The sequence below is a fragment of the Lepidochelys kempii genome, chromosome 6, assembly GCF_965140285.1.
Source record: "Lepidochelys kempii isolate rLepKem1 chromosome 6, rLepKem1.hap1, whole genome shotgun sequence".
In the NCBI taxonomy this organism is placed as follows: domain Eukaryota; kingdom Metazoa; phylum Chordata; order Testudines; family Cheloniidae; genus Lepidochelys; species Lepidochelys kempii.
In genome coordinates this window covers 62,869,134-62,886,739 of record NC_136385.1, presented here as the reverse complement: position 1 = coordinate 62,886,739, position 17,606 = coordinate 62,869,134, and the positions used below count along the sequence as shown (strand labels likewise).

General features: G+C 41.9%; 1 long non-coding RNA gene across 1 annotated transcript in view; it reads right to left on the bottom strand.

Annotated features, from left to right (window-relative positions):
- Nucleotides 1-14,463, bottom strand: part of LOC140913859 (uncharacterized) — a 53,046-nt gene extending 38,583 nt beyond the window's left edge. The window contains exon 1 of the long non-coding RNA XR_012159678.1: nucleotides 14,385-14,463. This is a non-coding gene — a long non-coding RNA (uncharacterized LOC140913859). The remainder of the gene's footprint in view (nucleotides 1-14,384) is intronic.
- Between the last annotated feature and the right edge of the window lie 3,143 nt (nucleotides 14,464-17,606).

Sequence of the window (17,606 nt, the reverse complement as noted above, 5' to 3'; positions counted from 1 at the left end):
TATTTATCTGCAAAGAGCCATGGATGTTGTAATATTAAATGGGAACAGAATTACCTAAAAAATATTCAGTGTTCCACTGATACGCCACACTCCCATCATCTCATCCTAAAGAACATTAGCAGATGGGGAACTGTGGACAAGATCTAACTGATATCTGCCCATTTCCAAATTCATACATTTATTCGAGGGTCCAAAATTTCCCAAGTGCTTTGATTGTCCATCAGATGATGCTGTTTAGTAGGTAAAATGCATGTTTCATGATTAATATAATTCAATTCTAACCAGGAACATGTTTAACAATGAGGATTTTGAAGGTTTTCTTGAATACTTCTTATCATCAAAGAACTCTCACATTTTCAGAACTGATTCAAATTCCCAGTGTTACTGAAATGGATTGTGTCTGGCCCTCTCTGTGCACACAAGGGAGCAGAGAGGATACAAGGAAACTTCCCTCACTGACCGCTGCTCAGGGGAAAAATACCCTACAGCTGAAGTCCATATGTGGACTGCTCCAGACTGTTGGCTGCCACTGTGCTAGTCTTGTCAAAGGGCAAGGAAAAATGGGCCAAAGGTGGATCTATGGCCCCTGTCCCCCTTCTGTGTCAGCCAGTGGAAAAGAGCAAATGGAAGGGAAGCACCCCATCAAAGGGTGGCAAAGGTGCTGTTCCAGCATGAGCTTCTCAAGAATCCAGGAGGTGTAGCATAAAGGACCATGGATAACAGGATATAGGAGCCATTCAGTTACCTAGCCTTACCCTGGTGTCTTGAGTCTCTGTGGATTCAACTAGAGCAGTGTTCCCCAAACTTTTTCTGTTGCATCCCCTTTACCAGTCATGGAATCTGTCCGTGCCATCCCCACCAGGAGCCTTGGTCCAGAGCTGGGGCTGGGGCCATGATTGGGAGTCAGGGCTGAGAGTGGGGCCTGGAACTGGGGGCCAGGAGCCAAGGCCAGGGGTGGAGTCGAGGCCAAGGATGGGCTGGAATGGAGCTGGAGGCAGAGCGGGGCTGGGTGGTGCTCCCTTCCTGCCCCCTCTCGGGGCTGACACCCCCCAAAAACATTCCTCTGTGCCCCCCTAAGGGGCACGCCCCACAGTTTGGGGACCACTGAATTAGAGGGATTTTTCCAGGCACTCACACTATAGCATGGCTCTTCCACTCACACTTGCAAAGCCATTATTTAAAGCTGCGACCTGTGCCCAGAGGTTTACAGTTACGTAGAAAATCCCCAAACAGTGGTTGAATAAAGTGCAGGAGGTATTTCTGGCAAAAGATTGAGAAACACACTCTCTAAAGCATAATTTGGAGTAATGCTTATTTCAGAACTATTTACTAGATTTATTTTGATTCTTTGACACAACTAAATCCTGCGAAAGCAAAACAGTTGTTCTTTTGTAAATAAGAAGACTATAGCTCTTGAATTAGTCTATATTCCCATGGGGCATATTTTTAGCTGCAGGCACATTTACTCCCACCTGTTCTGACTGCACCTGTTGTATCCATTGAAACCCAATTAATACATACTGGTTAATGGCCTGCCTTCTGCTTTGTACATACATGTGGTTGAAATAATCTTCAAAGCACCCTGGGAAGTAACTAAATATTATTCATCCCAGTTTACAGATGGGGAAGATGATCAAGGGAACTTAAGAAACTTGCCTATGGCCACACAGTATGTCTGTGGCAGAGACAGAAATAGACTCCACAAATACTGACTCCCTGGCCCTGTTCTAACTATGACACTCTGCCTCCCCTGGTTTTTCATCAGTTTTGCCAGAAGTGTGAATTTTTGACACACAGTTCCACTCATAATGGGAAGTTACTTTTACAGAAGGAGCATGTTTGCCCCTTAAAAACCTGAATATGATATACCCTTCATAAAATTTTATATAAATAATGAATATGCAATTTGAATGCTTTCATTTTTGCAATTGAATGTATACAGTGTATATTCTCTTTCCTTTTTTCAGGCCACATCAGAATTTATTAGCTATTCCTTGAAGCAAAATTGTATAAACTTTGGTTTTGCTTCAGTTAATATTTATTACTGGGCTGTGTGAATCTTGATCCCAAAAGTAATATTTAGCACAACAACTTTAAGATAATTAACACTGTGTCTTTGATATCATAATTAAAGCTGTAACAGTTTTCATGATTAACCTTACATTTTTAAGAGTTGAAAGTTTAGGGAAACACATTCCTTTTCTACATAAGAATGGCCCTACTGGGTCAGACCAAAGGTCCATCTAGCCCACTAGCCTGTCTTCCGACAGTGGCCAGTGCCAGGTGCCCCAGAGGGAATGAACAGAACAGGTAAACGTCAAGTGATCCATCCCCTGACACTCATTCCCAGCTTCTGGCAAACAGAGGCTAGGAACACCATTCCTGCCCAGCCTGGCTAATAGCCATTGATGGACCTATCCCCCATTAATTTATCTAGTTCTTTTTTGAACCCTGTTATGGTCTTGGCCTTCACAACATCCTCTGGCAAGGAGTTCCACAGGTTGACTGTGCGTTGTGTGAAGAAATACTTCCTTTTATTTGTTTTAAACCTGCTGCCTATTAATTTCATTTGGTGACCCCTGGTTTTTGTGTTATGAGAAGGAGTAAGTAACACTTCCTTATCTACTTTCTCTACACCAGTCATGATTTTATAGACCTCAATCATATCTCCCCTTAGCCATCTCTTTTCCAAGCTGAAAATTCCTGGTTTTATTAATCTTTCCTCATACGGAAGCCGTTCCATACCCCTAATAATTTTTGTTGCCCTTTTCTGAACCTTTTCCAACTCCAATATATCTTTTTTGAGATGGGGCGACCACATCTTCACACAGTATTCAAGATGTGGGCATACCACGGATTTATATAGAGGCAACACGATATTTTCTGTCCTATTATCTATCCCTTTCTTAATTATTCCCAGCATTCTGTTTGCTTTTTTGACTGCCACTGCACACTGAGTGGATGTTTTCAGAGAACTATCCACAGTGACTCCAAGATCTCTTTCTTGAGTGGTAACAGCTAATTTAGACCCCATCATTTTATATGTATAGTTGGGATTATGCTTTCCAATGTGCATTACTTTGTATTTATCAACATTAAATTTCATCTGCCATTTTGTTGCCCCGTCACCCAATTTTGAGAGATCCCTTTGTAGCTCTTTGCAGTCTGCCTGGGTCTAAACTATCTTTAGTAATTTTGTATCATCTGCAAATTTTGCCACCTCACTGTTTACCCCTTTTTCCAGATCGTTTATGAATGTTGAATAGGACTGGTCCCAGAACAGACCCCTGGGGGACAACACTATCTACCTCTCTCCATTCTGAAAACTGACCATTCATACTTACCCTTTGTTTCCTGTCTTTTAACCAGTTACCAATCCATGAGAGCACCTTCCCCCTTATTCTGTGGCAGCTTACTTTGCGTAAGAGCCTTTGGTGAGGGACCTTGTGAAAGGCTTTCTGAAAATCTAAGTACACTATATCCACTGGATCTCCTTGGTCCACATGCTTGTTGACCCCCTCAAAGAATTCTAGTACATGTCTAGCAGAAACTTGTTCTGCATCTTATCATTATAGGAAAGATTTTTGTTTATTGTTTTCATTAATTCATTGTTATCCATTTTTATTACCTGAGCATATGAAAATATAAGTTTGAATCCTCCACTATGAGGATTTTATATTAATACAGCGATACCTCTTTTAAAGTTAAGTTTCCTATACTGGAAAGATAGAAAAAATAACCTGAATTGTAAAAGGAAACAAGATGCTAGAATACAGAATAACTGGTCAATGGGTGGGTGGAAAAAGGGAAGAGTGATATTGATGTTACAAAAATATTACAGATAAGGCCTGCTTCTCCTCATCTTGGTCATGTATATTTTTTATATAGTGCCACACAGCTACACAGTGTTTTACTGACAAGTAAAAAAAGACAGGACTCTTGCAAATTACTTACAAGATAACAGCCAAATTATACCCTCCTCCCTAGAAACCTGCACTTGGAGTGTTTTGGTTGATGGGATTTATAAAACTGCTCCAGCAGACTTTGTAACCAATGTGAATCTGAGCAGTTCAACTGACAATTCACAAACTCTGATGAGCCTTATTCCAGAGGAACTTCTAAACTATGCTACAGCCGTTGGCTAAGTTTATGTCAGATTTGATGGAACATTTAGAGGCTCAGAATTATACAGTGAATAACTCCATAATTTTGCACCTGAAATCAGAAATAGTCCGTTGCACTACATTTCATCCTGGATTACTGAATAAAACACATATGGCTTTAATACACAGTAAAGAAGTTAGATCAACTGAAATGCTAAGCATCCTTCATATTCCAAATTCGTATATTTCAGCAACACTTTGTGTGAGTCAGCTCAAAAGTTTCCCCCCAAATTCTGTCTTCAGACCACACATGCAAAATTTCAAGATGTGGAAAGGAGGAGGAGGGTTTTTTAATAAGACTTTTGGGGGTAGGGATGTCAAAACAAGTCTTATTGACCCCCGTGCTTGCCATCATAACACACAGGCCAAGCAGCTTATAATGGAAATGAGCTTAAATAAACGAGTGGATGAATTTGAGACATTGGAAGGTCCAAAGCTAGGTTAATCATGCCTTTTCAGACAGAATGGCACAAACAGAATCACTGCTGCTCTATCCTTCCTACCTTTTGTATGATCTGAGGGAGCAATGGAAGAGGTGGGAAGGCAATAGCAGAGACACTGACCAATTTGCGAGAAGTCATTCACTTTTGACACTTGGAGAGGACACAGGACAATCCATTGCTGTTTCCAGAGTCAAAGAGGTCAATCACCAGCCCACCAAACTGATTTGTAATGAGTGAGAACATTTCTGAGTACAGATTCCATCCTGCTTACTTTAACTTCTTCACTGTAAATCTTAGTGTTCATCTCCACACAAAGAGTTGGGCCCAAAGGCCCCTTTCCACATTCTTCAGCCTTCCATTTGTTACACTGCCCTTTGGACCTCACTTCCCTCATGGAAAAGAGTGAGGGTGAGGTTGCCTCTGGAGAGACACTTCATTCCTGCCTAGCAGATGGGGGCCAATGTGATGGCACCCAGCTTGGTGGGGAGCTGCACTATGCCCACAGAGCTGGCTGAGCTCCACCATGTGACCCTCAATAAGGGGATGAGCCGGAGACACAGACATTTCCTTATGCCTCTGGCTTTTCTTGGCCTGGCTTTCTCCTTGAAGCCTGCAGGGACACCAGCCAGTGCAACATCACATAAGAGCAAGTGGAGCTAAGGGGAAAATCTCCACAAAGGGCAAATAGAGTCCTTGGAAACAGCTGGGCATTATACTGACATGTTATTGAGCCAAACTGTCCATCAGAAATCTGAAATCAAGTTTGGAATTAATTTCAGAAAAGCCCTGCTCAAGGAGGCCAAGCTGAGCTGCTGGCCACTGGGGAAGCAGAGAAAACTGGAGGGAACTTCAGGGCAAGGAGATTCCCCTGCTGCCAGCAACTGATTCTGCCCACAAGCATTCATTATAATGGATTTGTGAACCTTAGCATGATGAAGACACATAAGTGAAACTGTAGAAGAAAGTAGATTGGCAAATGTAATGACCCAAACTGGAATTTATTTTGAAGATTTGGGGTAAAACTTCTGCTCTTGGACAAAGTACTGTGGAATCTGTCCTAATGACAAGAAGTCAGATCCTTGATTTTACATCTCATCCAAAAGATGGCACCTCTAGTAGCATACACCCTACTCAACATAATGCTTAAGCACTGAGTCAGTTCTACTCCAGAAGACAACTGCCACCTTCTGAATCACCAACATCATTTCCAGCAATACCTGGGCTTCTACTTGGTGGTCCCCCAACCAAACAACAATTACATATACAGATCCTGGTCTTTTGTCTCCAAAGGTTAACCCTGAAACTACGAATTCCTGAGATTTGGGCACTGAATAGAAATGACCATTTATAATAAAAGCTGCTTGCTTGTAATGATTAGTTAGTATTCAAAGCCAAATACTCAGGGTGCCTGAAGCTCTAAGTAGAGTGTGGGTGTGGGGTGTTTTTTTGGGGGGGGGGTTGTATTTAGATTTAACTTTGAAGAGTGACAATCTCAGATAAAAGCTGCAAGGCAGTGATTCTGTGCAATTAGAAGTGATTAAACACTATCTATTCCCTTGGAGCCCCATGACTGGAGAGTCTGCTTCTCCCCCCAGCCAGAGTGCAGACTAGTGCATTCTGGAAGCTTCATAATTTCAATTAAGATTCCTAGATACAGATGAGAATGTGGACATGACAAAAATTACATTCAACTACCGTAAAAAAACTCTTAGTGGTTAGTTAAATACATCCAGGGAAAGTAAGGGCATTTCATTTACAATGTAAATACTTGCATTAGAATTTAGAACAAGGAATACCAGCAAAGCTGGAGTTGTTCTAGTGTCAGAGTTCCTAACTAACTTGACACAGGGCGGGAAGGCTTTATTTTCTACACATTTTGCATGGGGAAATCCTGAGCTGATTTCTTTTGCAAGACTCACAAGCCTTCAAGTAATGAAGCCTCCTTAGGCTGATCTCAGATAGGGAGATTTTTTTTTTTCTGAATTACTTTCATTTTAGAATAAGGGCAACAGCAAAATCTAACATGAGATTGGGGCCTTTAAGCACTACTGTAATGGAAGGATTTAAACCTGCCAGGGTCTCCATGTGGAAGATGGGTGACTCTTGGTAAGACAGGCATGCATATTAGCTGTTTGTTGTTTTTCAAGATATGTTTTCTCTGTAACGCTTTTGTTCTAAATAAATACTTCATTTTATGAAGGCTGGCTGCTCACTAGTTAGCCCTGTCATACCTCCTGGGAAATAGCAGGACAACAGGGGCTGTACTAAACTCAGACTTACTAAGGTGATTACAGTGAATTGCAAGAGGAATTGTAGTCTAAATCCCCAGTCTGGAAGGAGAGGAACATTGATTCCTGTCCTCAGGGCTGGCCTTACCAGGTGTCAGACTCGGGGGGCAGGTGCCACTAGGACTCAGAGTGTAGAAAATTGTGTCCACTGCTGGTGCATATGTATTCTCTCTGCTCTAGATGCACTAAATGCACAAAGATGGTGGAGTGCTGTGCTGGAGGAAGGAGGGCACAAGAGACATAACAGGCAGCCAGGAGAAAAGGTGAGAGGGAATAACAGAAAGCTGCAGGAGCTGCAGAGAGAGAGAGGAGGAGGAGCCTCTTATGTACCTCTCTAGAACCCCCAGGAGCCTGGACTGATTAACACCAGCTTCCCAGGGAGCTTCCTGTTTCCTGTTGCTTCCCTGAACCCACTTGAGGAGAACAGGCAGTCAACTGAAGTAGTAGGAGCCGGTTAGGCCCTTAAGACGCTGATATCTTCCCTCAGTCAGGCCCTGCTACCAGCCTGCTTATGTGTCCCCTTCAACTGAGTGTTGAGAGCCACTATAGCTGGCACAGAACAGCAGTCATGAGTGAAAAAGAAAACGCCCCTCTGGGGCAGCATTCAGAAAAAGAAAAAAAAGCAAAGGAAGCTTTTCTATCTAAGCAGGAAGGAGCTTTCCTGAGATATATAGACACAAATATTCATGGGGAGCCTTCCGGCCCCAGTGAGGATGTGAGTGGTGAGAAGATCCCTGATCTTCCAGTTAGCGACCTGGCAACTACTGCAGCATCCATATCTCCATCTCAAATGGATCTAACCATGCACATTCCTGAAGAAAAGTGTAGATCAGAGAAGAGTGTGGTGGAGGCACAAGAAACAGCTGCTGCTGAGTTTAGTTCCTTAAGTCTAGATGATCCAGGACTGTGGACCCACTTGAGCAGTAGCCTGAGGGACTTCCTTGTACTGCACGGGCCACAGCAAGTGAAAAACTTCATGTTCCCCAAAGACAATGAAAATAGACGTGTCCATTCAACACATTACTGGCATGAAATCCCCAATGGTGACAAAGTAGAGAGACCATGGCTTATGTACTCAAAAACCCAGAATGCTGCATACTGTTTTTGTTGCAAACTCTTCCAGTCTAATGTTCCAGCCACATTGGGTTCTACAGGAACAAAGGACTGGAAAAATCTGGCTAGAAATCTGGCATGCCATGAGAAGGCAGCAAATCACCAGAGAGCATTCCATAGGTGGAAAGAGGTTGAGATGAGACTAAGGTTAAAGGGCACCATAGACTATCAGCATCAAGAGAAGATTGCGTCAAAGTCTCTTTACTGGCAAAACGCTCTGAAAAGGCTCATTGCCATTGTGAGAGTGCTTGCTACCCAAAACCTAGCACTGTGTGGTACTTCGGATCAGCTGTATGTGCCAAACAATGGAAACTTCCTTAAAATTATGGAGCTGATGGCTGAGTTTGATGCTGTACTCCAGGAGCACCTAAGAAGAGTCACCACCCAAGAAATGTACACACACCACCACCTTGGAAAAACAATTCAAAATGAGATCATACAGTTACTGGCAACAAAAGTCAAACAGCAGATTGTGGCAGATCTGAAGTCAGCAAGATATTCCTCTGTTAGTCTGAACTGCACACCTGACATCAGCCATATGGAACAAATGACTTTAATGGTGTGTTTTGTAACAACAAGAGAACCTAGTGCAAACATCCCTGCAATGGTGACTGTCAGAGAGCATTTTCTAGAATTTATTGGCATTGATGATACTACAGGAGCTGGTATGACAAATGTGCTTCTTAAAAAGCTGGAAGATACGGGAATTGCGATAGCTGACATGAGAGATCAGGGCTATGATAATGGTGCCAACATGAGAGGAAAGAACAGAGGAGTGCAGACACAGATCCGAGAGTTAAACCCTCAAGCTTTTTTTGTCCCATGCAGTTCTCATTCATTGAACTTGGTGGTCAGTGATGCAGCATCAGCTTCTAGTGAGGCTGCTGATTTTTTTAATGTAATTCAAAGCATCTATGTATTTTTCTCTACATCAACTCATCGATGGCAAATTTTGAAGCAATATCTGGGAACATCCTCTCTGACACTGAAACCACCGAGTGCCACATGATGGGAAAGTCGAGTGAAGGCAATAAAGCCTATCAAACACCAAATTGGGAAGATAGATAGTGCCATAGTTGCCATTATGGAGGATAATGCTATGACAGGAACTGTTTGTGGGAGAACAGTGGCAGAGGGAATTACCAGAAACATACATAACTTCAAATTTCTGTGTGGCTTAGTGCTGTGGCATGACATACTGTTTGGAGTAAATGTTGTAAACAAGAGACGCCAAGGTGTTGACCTTGATCTATCTGGAGCAATGGAACAACTAGAGAAAGCAGAGTCATACCTACAGTCTTACCGGTCAAATGAGGGATTTCAAAATGTTCTGAAGAGTGCACAGAAGTTGGCAGAGGAACCTCACACTGTAATTTACACCTCTAGCTCTAGTTTAGGCATACTCTAAGTCTACCTCAGACCAGAGCTGCTGCCCAATGCTGTGATAGAAGTGAGCATGAGATGGCCCAGACTGTGGACCTTCAGGAAGCAGTTCAAATCTTTGCAACTAAGAAGGCATGTAAAGCACCACTTTGATTATTCAAACAGATAAAAATGCCAGTGTTTACTATGCAGACAAGAAAAGTTATATTTGCTGTTCAGGCATTTGAAAGTTAAGTGTTACTTAAAATTTTTGAACAAAGCATTTTAAGTTGTTAGTTCTCCTTTACTGGGGCAGGTAGCAGAGCAGTACCATGAGAGGAGTAGAACAGGAAGAAGGCAGAATTGAGATCTTTCAAAGTTTTGGCCCAAGTGAGGGGGCATGGGGGCGTCATTTGAGCTCTCCGCCTCAGGTGCCAAAATGTTGTGGGCCAGCCCCGCCTGTCCTGAGAAAGATGACAGGCCTGAAACCTGTTTGGGGTGCACTCAAGGAAGCCACAAAGGGGTCAGAGGTGCAGTTATCCTGGGAACCATGATACTAACATCAGTCTCTCTCCTGTTATCCCTTCATATACAAGTTAGAATTAATACTGTCTCTAGGCACAATTATATTATTAGTCAGGAAGTTCTATCTATATTATTAACCCTCCAAAATGTACACTTACTGGAATTTCCCGATACAACTTATATTGCACCTCGGGTGACCAGATGTCCTGATTTTATAGGGACAGTCCTGATTTTTGGGTCTTTTTCTTATATAGGCTCCTATTACTCCCCACCCCTGTCCCGATTTTTCACACTTGCTGTCTGGTCACCCTAATTGGGCCAGAAGATAAGTAGGTGGTGGACAGGCATAGATGGTCAGAGGTACACTTATTTATGGAATCTTGGTTTTTAGTTTCCTGACTTTCAAACACTTGTTTGTAACCTTACATCTGGATTTCAAAGATTTGTCTTCTTTTATAACAATAACATTTTGATGTTTTAATTTAACTGTTATCTATTGACAGTCGTAACTGGTTCTTAAAATTTTCTGTCTCTAATATACAGCATTGGTAAAGTGATTTGGTATCTCTGAGGATGAAAGTACTATAAAAATGTTAGATAATAAACACCTTTAATCCATTTATACTTTGATTTTGAGGATAAACTTCTGCTGTGGTGTCCTTGAGATCTGTCCTTTCTCTTGCGCCCTATCAAAACAACGTAAACATAACACTTGTAAATAGATAGTTCCTTCCTTTGAGCTACTGGGCTATTTTTACTTTAATCCAAAACATGAAGATTCTTGTTCTCTCTGCTAGTTCAGGGAAGAGATTGCAATTCACTAGGGAAAGGAAACAATATTAACATGATCAACAGAACTCCATCTGACCTTATTAAGTTGCAAAACCTCCTCTGAAAGGCCTACACCAGCAAAAAGAAGGAGAAAGAGAGGAGAAGGAGGTAATAATCAATTAAAGTAGGGGAGAAATTAAAGTAGGCAGGGAACTGACTGAAGTAGACATTAATATGTTGACTGAAATCAGTCCATCAGGGACGATTCTAATAAGGGTGTTAATGAATAAAAGTTCTGGGGGGAAAATAGGAGATAAGTTGAGCAATGACATGAAGAATCTGCTCTGGGGGATAAGGGAACTCAAGCGTTAGATGAACAATACAACTCTGATTTATGAGCCATGAAAACACCCAAGACTGACCCCAGCATCCAACCCATCTCTGCTCAAGAACTCACTGCTGCTGCTTCTCCCCCAGCTGTGTTTCAAAGAAATACAAGATTCGGACCACTTGATGACTGACATTGAGGTTCATGGCAATGGAGAGTGTGACAAAAATATGTGACAAAACCTGTGCCAGCCAGTCCCTGGCAACTTTATATTATAGATTCCTACACAGCATTGGGCAGCAGCTCTGGTCTGAGGTAGACTTAGAATATGACTACACTAGAGCTAGAAAGTGTAAATTACAGCGTGAGGAGATATGCCTCCACTAGCTTTAATCAAATTAGCATGGGTATGTCTCCTCAAGCTGGAATTTACTCCTTCTTTACTCCTTTACTCCAGTGTAGACATAAATGAAATGGTTCTGGTATTCATATAATCCAGGATGGAATAAAAATACCTAGGGCTTTGAATCAGTCCCCAAACTGGTCTAAGTTTTGCATTTTAAATGCATAAGTTCCTAGAACCATAGCTTCACATCTTTGACAAACTTTAACTCTGCACACTTCCAAGATGGGTAAATTGAGTCCCCTGCAGTTTGCTGTCGTGGTGGTGGGGAATGTCTTTCAAATGAAACAGTGAAAAACAAGTTCTTGTGAAGATATTAAAGAGCCTAAGAGAAGCAGTCTAGTTCGGTGTCTTTGTCCAAAAGCTTCTATCCCCCCTGTAGTGTGCCCTGGTGCATGGCAGCTGCTCTGAAGCCCCAGAGATGGCTGCATTTCTTTGGTGATGTATATGTAGTACACTGCTTGTGAAAAACTTTAAGGTCTTTTAGGATAAAAGGTGCTATAGAAAATAAGAATACTTAATTTTACCAATTATTCTAAAGCACTGGCCTGGGACTCTGGAAGTCTGAGTACAGTTCCTAGCTCCGATACAGACTTCATATGTGACCTTGGGAATGTCTCTTCTCTCCTTGTACCTCAATTTCTCATCTGAAAAATGGAAATAATATTTCCATATCTGACAAATTTGTTGTAAAAATAAATCCATTAACGTTTGTAAGGTGCTTAGGTTTACAAAGATGGAGGGCACATACACAGATAGCTGCTCTCTTTACAAATTCATACCCATGGCTGCTTACTTAAGTGGAAAAAAACAGGCTTTTATTGTTTTTTACTCCTGTTAGCAATGCTGAACCAACACGGCTAAGAGGAGTGAGCGGAGTCTATTCTTTTTTGTACATCACCACCATAAAAGTTTATTCTGTGGAACCCCACTAGAGGAAATGGGGTTACAAAGGCATCACTGGCCTTGCCTACACTAGGAACAAAGGTGGGTTTCAACATATGTTAGTGAACTCCTGTAAGAATCTTAGTGTGGATGGTATTTCTATTTTAACACATGATATCTGGTAGGATTTAACCCTAGGGATCCGAGGGTTTACCGCAAGCAGTTAACGTGTGAAAATGATAACTTGCTTTGTCTACGTTAGGATTTTAACATGCTAGGGTACACTGCAGTCATGGGGTGTGATTGCAGCTTGTGTAGAAATTAAAGCTAGTTGGGGAACCAGAGCAGTGAAGCTGGGGCAGCGCACGCTTCAGAACAGGCTGTACAAGCCCACCCAGCACCCTGGGTAATTCCTCACACGTGCTACCACAGCTTCACTGCTGACTGAGGTGGATTAAAGCTAGTTTGGGTATGTCTGCACAAGTTGGAATCGCACCCCATAACTGCAGTGTAGACATATCCTTAATCAGCATGCTACACAAGACACCTTTTTCCCCTAGGCCAATGGGTCTAATCTGGGCTGATAAATCTTTATGACTGGCAATAATGCACATGAATGAAAGAACTTGGTTTTCAGAAGAGGCATTTAGGGGAAAACCCCATCATTTTACTTATAAACTAAGCACATTTGATTTGGAAGCCATTGAGAAACCGTGAACATGGAACCCTCAATGCCATTTTAGTCACTTTTCAGTGTAGAACCACATTTTTAAGCCCCATCACTCCTAACTTTCTTCTAAACACTCCTCTTGGCTTGAAATTTCTCATGGTAAGTCTTAGACAAGAGAACAACTTGCAAGGGAATGTTTTTTAATGGGCGATGGAGATGGACAAGCCATTTTTAAGCTTTTAAAACTTTTTTGCCACCCAGTAACTCGAACACAGCTGCGTTTGCAGCTTTATATTTATAGATACACTTAGTAGGAATGGGTGAACCTTTGGGAGAGGCGAATATGCAGACCTGTCAAACAAATGGGTTCACTAAACTAGTATGAGTTTACAAACCTTTCTTTCTTGTAATTTAAATCCATTTTTAAGGAAGAACATGTTTTTCTAGCTAAAGAGAAGCCAGTGATGTGAACATGAAATAAAAGAATTCTCCCTAAAGCTAGGCTGGCACAAGTGAATGTTCTCAGGTCACATTCTCAGCTGGCGTAAATCAACATAGTTTCATTGACTTCAGTCGAGATGCACCTGTTCATATCAGCTGTGGCTCGGGGCCCTTGTTTCCATACTGGGCAAAAAGATTCTCTGAACTTCACTGATACAGCCCCATGAATGTCAATGGAAAAACATGACTTTAACTCAGAGTCCAATTTGTCTCACTGTCACTGGATTTATTTTTCTATTGTTTTTGTTCTCCCTTCCCATCTGTGCTTATAGATCACTTTATTTTTTCATTGGATTTTTCTTTTTTTTCCCCTCCACCAACACTTTTTTTAAAAAAAGTATACTCACTTCTAAACCGAACCTGAACCCATCAGTGTTTGAGTTCAAGGTGAACTCTCAAACCGATGATGTTTTGAGTGGGGCTGAAATGAGGCCAAACCACTTTGCCTAGCCCTTGTGCTTAGCTGTCAAAAAGCACTCCATCTTTGACAAGTTAGAAACAACCATGTTCAAATGACTTTTTGAAATGCAGAAATTGATTTATAGAAGAGAGAGCTGATCATCAGGCTGCTCCTCAGCCCCCCCTTGACCAGCTAGGGAGTAGTTCCATAATCTGCCCTTCCCTAAAAACACACACAATTCTGCTGGCATTGGAGCAAAACTGGTCATTAACCAAAACAGGAATAAATCGTCCCCCATGATATAAAATGCACAATTATTGACCAGCATTATGGGATCTATGCCTCACTCTGATGCATTTAGCAATGGACATTGTCAGAGTCAGGATTATCAGGCTAGATAGACCATTGATCTATTGTGCTAATTTCCTTCATACTACCTCATCCCTGGCAATTCACTCAAGTAGGAAACAGATTCAGCAATCATCATAAACCAAATGTTTACAAAGAGCAAAATGTTTCTATCAACACATACCTCCTTCTCACAGCATTGCCCCTCCTCCTTCCCCTCTTCTGCCCCGGTCACTTGCACTCACTGCTAGGACTTGTGCCGTTAGGGACTAACCGGATGTATAATAGAGAAGGAGTTAGGATGAATGGTAGCTTTGCTGTCACCATCATTCAGTCATCTGGAAATCTAATTTATATCTTGTTTGGCAGACTAGCAGCCATCTGCTCCAAGGATATGCTCTAAGGCAGCTGCCAAATATTGAGCAGGCTATCTGCTGTAGGGAAACTAATTGCTTTTATTGGATTGACATAGGCTGGGGAGCTAATGGTATAGGTTATTCCTCCACTAAAAAGATAAAATAAAAGTTACAACTACTCTGACTTCTATCAGTGATGAGAGAGAAAACACATTTCAGGCTACTGGTGGCCACATGGGTCATCTTGGCCAGAGCTGCAGAGGAAACGGCTGTCAGCCCATTGAAGTGGGTCAGGAGTGTTTCAGTGCTACAAGCACTAGGGAATGATTGAAATGATGCAAACTGTAACAACTGGATTTATTACACAAGTTTAATTTATTGTACACAACACCGAGGGAGCTGGGCCTGGAGCCCAGGGAACGCAATCACATAGTACCCTCCTGATATGCTCCCTTCTGCCTCCTTCTGGAAAGTCCTATCACAGCAAAAACAGTCCTACATCTTAAAGTTTCCTATTGGGTTAAAGGGAGAAGCTCATATAGGTAATCCCACTACCAATCTCCCCCATACATCCCCACTTCTCATATATACTTCCATCAGCCTTCCTCTCAGTGCTCTCTCCAAATACACTGTCACCCTCTACTCCCTGCATCTGGGGGTCATCCAAAAATATAAGCAACTAACAAGCAACATTTATGGAAAGCCTGTAACTATTATTGTCCATTTATCCACAGTTTTGACATAGACCCAGTGCACTTTTCAACCTGGAATAAGCAGGGGGATTACAAATCACAACTGAAGAGCCAGGCTTCCTTGGACGCAAAAGAACATGCTGGCTGGGCCTATTTTTAATGATAAATGGATAAACAGCTTCTAAGACAACTTAATTCTGCAGCCAATTAGGAACCTGGAGCAGGATTTTCAGTTATGCAAGTACCTGTTTGTCAGGGGCAGCCAGTCCAGTTTAGCAAGGTTACCGGATACATGATGGTCTTAGCTGCAATTTAAAAATAGAAAGAAAAAATATCATAGATGGTAGTAGAAATAAAACCACATGCTCTTAGCATTAGCTAACTTTGTGGAGAAGAAGGTTGGTACAGTGGTTAAAGCACAGGCCTAGGAATGAGGACTCCTGTATTTTATTCCCAGCTTGGCATAGACTTCTCTAGCTTTGAATGAGTCAAACAGGCCATAATTTTCAGAATTGTGCTCTGGGGAAAACTTGCAGTTTATGCAACTAAAAAGGTCTTTTCAGCTTCTCTGTACACTTATGGCATTTTTAAAAAAAGGTTTGTACGTGGCCATAAAATGTCTCAGCATTCACTAGCATGAGGCAACAAAGGAATGGGAAGGGGATGTGATGAAGTCATGGCCACACATCTCAGATTTTCAAAAGTCCTAACATAGGTTCCACCTGTCCAGACATCTACTGCTCCTGTAATTGTAACTCAGCCACCAGGAATGAGTTAATATGTTCACCTCACACAGACACCCAAAGCTCACAAAGATCCAGCAGATTGAGCTGTTTAAATTTCTCATTGTAAGCCATTTTCTCCAGCCCTCACATTATTTTTGTGGCCCTTTTCTGTACCCTCTCCAATTTTCCAACATAAGAAGATAAGAAGGGCCATACTGGGTCAGACCAATGGTTCATCTAGACCAGTATCCTGTCTTCTGACAGTGGCCAATGCCCGGTGCTTCAGAGGGAATGAACAGAACAGGTAATCATCAAGTGATCTATCCCCTGTCTCCCATTCCCAGCTTCTAACAGTCAGAGGCTTAGGGATACCCAGAGCATGGGGTTGTGTCCCTGACCATCTTGACTAATAGCCGTTCATGGACCTATCCTTCATGAACTTATCTAATTCTTTTTTGAACCCACTTATACTTCTGGCCTTTGCAACGTCTCATTGCAATGAATTCCACAGGTTGACTGTGCATTGTGTGAAAAAGTACTTTCTTTTGTTTGTTTTAAATTTGCTGCCTATTAATTTCATTGGGGGTATCCCTGGTTCTTGTGTTATGTGAAGAGGTAAATAACATTTACTTATTCACTTTCTCCACATCAGTCATGATTTTATAGAGCACTATCATATCCCCCTAGTTGTCTCTTTTCCAAGCTGAAGAGTCCCAGTCTGCTTAATCTCTCCTCATATGGAAGCTGTTCCATACCCTTCACCATTTTTGTTGCCCTTTTCTGTACTTTTTCCAAGTCTAATATATCTTCTTTCTGAGATGGGGCAACCAGAACTGCATGCAGTATTCCAGGTGTGGCTGTACCAGGGATTCATATATTGGCATTATGATATTTTCTCTTATTATATATCCCTTTCCTAATGGGTCTTAGTATTGTTAGCTTTTTTCGACTGCTGATGCACATAGAGCAGATGTTTTCAGAGAACTATCTACAATGACTCCAAGATCTCTTTCTTGAGTGGTAACAGCTAATTTAGACCCCATTATTTTGTATATATAATTGGGATTATGTTTTACAATGTGCATTACTTTGCATTTATCAATGTGGAATGTCATCTGCCATTTCTTTGCCCAGTCATCCAGTTTTGTGGGATTCCTTTGTAATGCTTTGCAGATTGCTTTGGACTTAACTGACTTAAGAAACCTTTCAATTACATAAGAAAAAAGAAATATATAGCATCCAACCTAAGACAGAAATGGTGATATTAAAAGTACTGAAAAATATTGCTTCCATCACGGGAGGATAGGTGAGAACTAGTATCAGAGTCCCCTCTAATGTACTCTTTGCCTTATGTGCTACCTTATGTGTAGCTCTAACCAACCACAATCCTGGATTCTGAGGTGCTGGGGCCAGGATGTGGCAACAAGGGATGGTCAACAGAGGAGGAAGGCAGAGAAGGTGGCCTAGGTCAGAGGACTGGGAACCACTGAAGATGGAAAGAGGATTGGTGAAGGAGAATGGGTGAAAGTGACCTAGGCCTGCCGTGTGATCTACAGGAGTAAGTCATATAATCCCACATACCTGCCAAGTCTTGCTCATATGGAGCTGCAGTCACACAGTTGTCCCTGCTGTC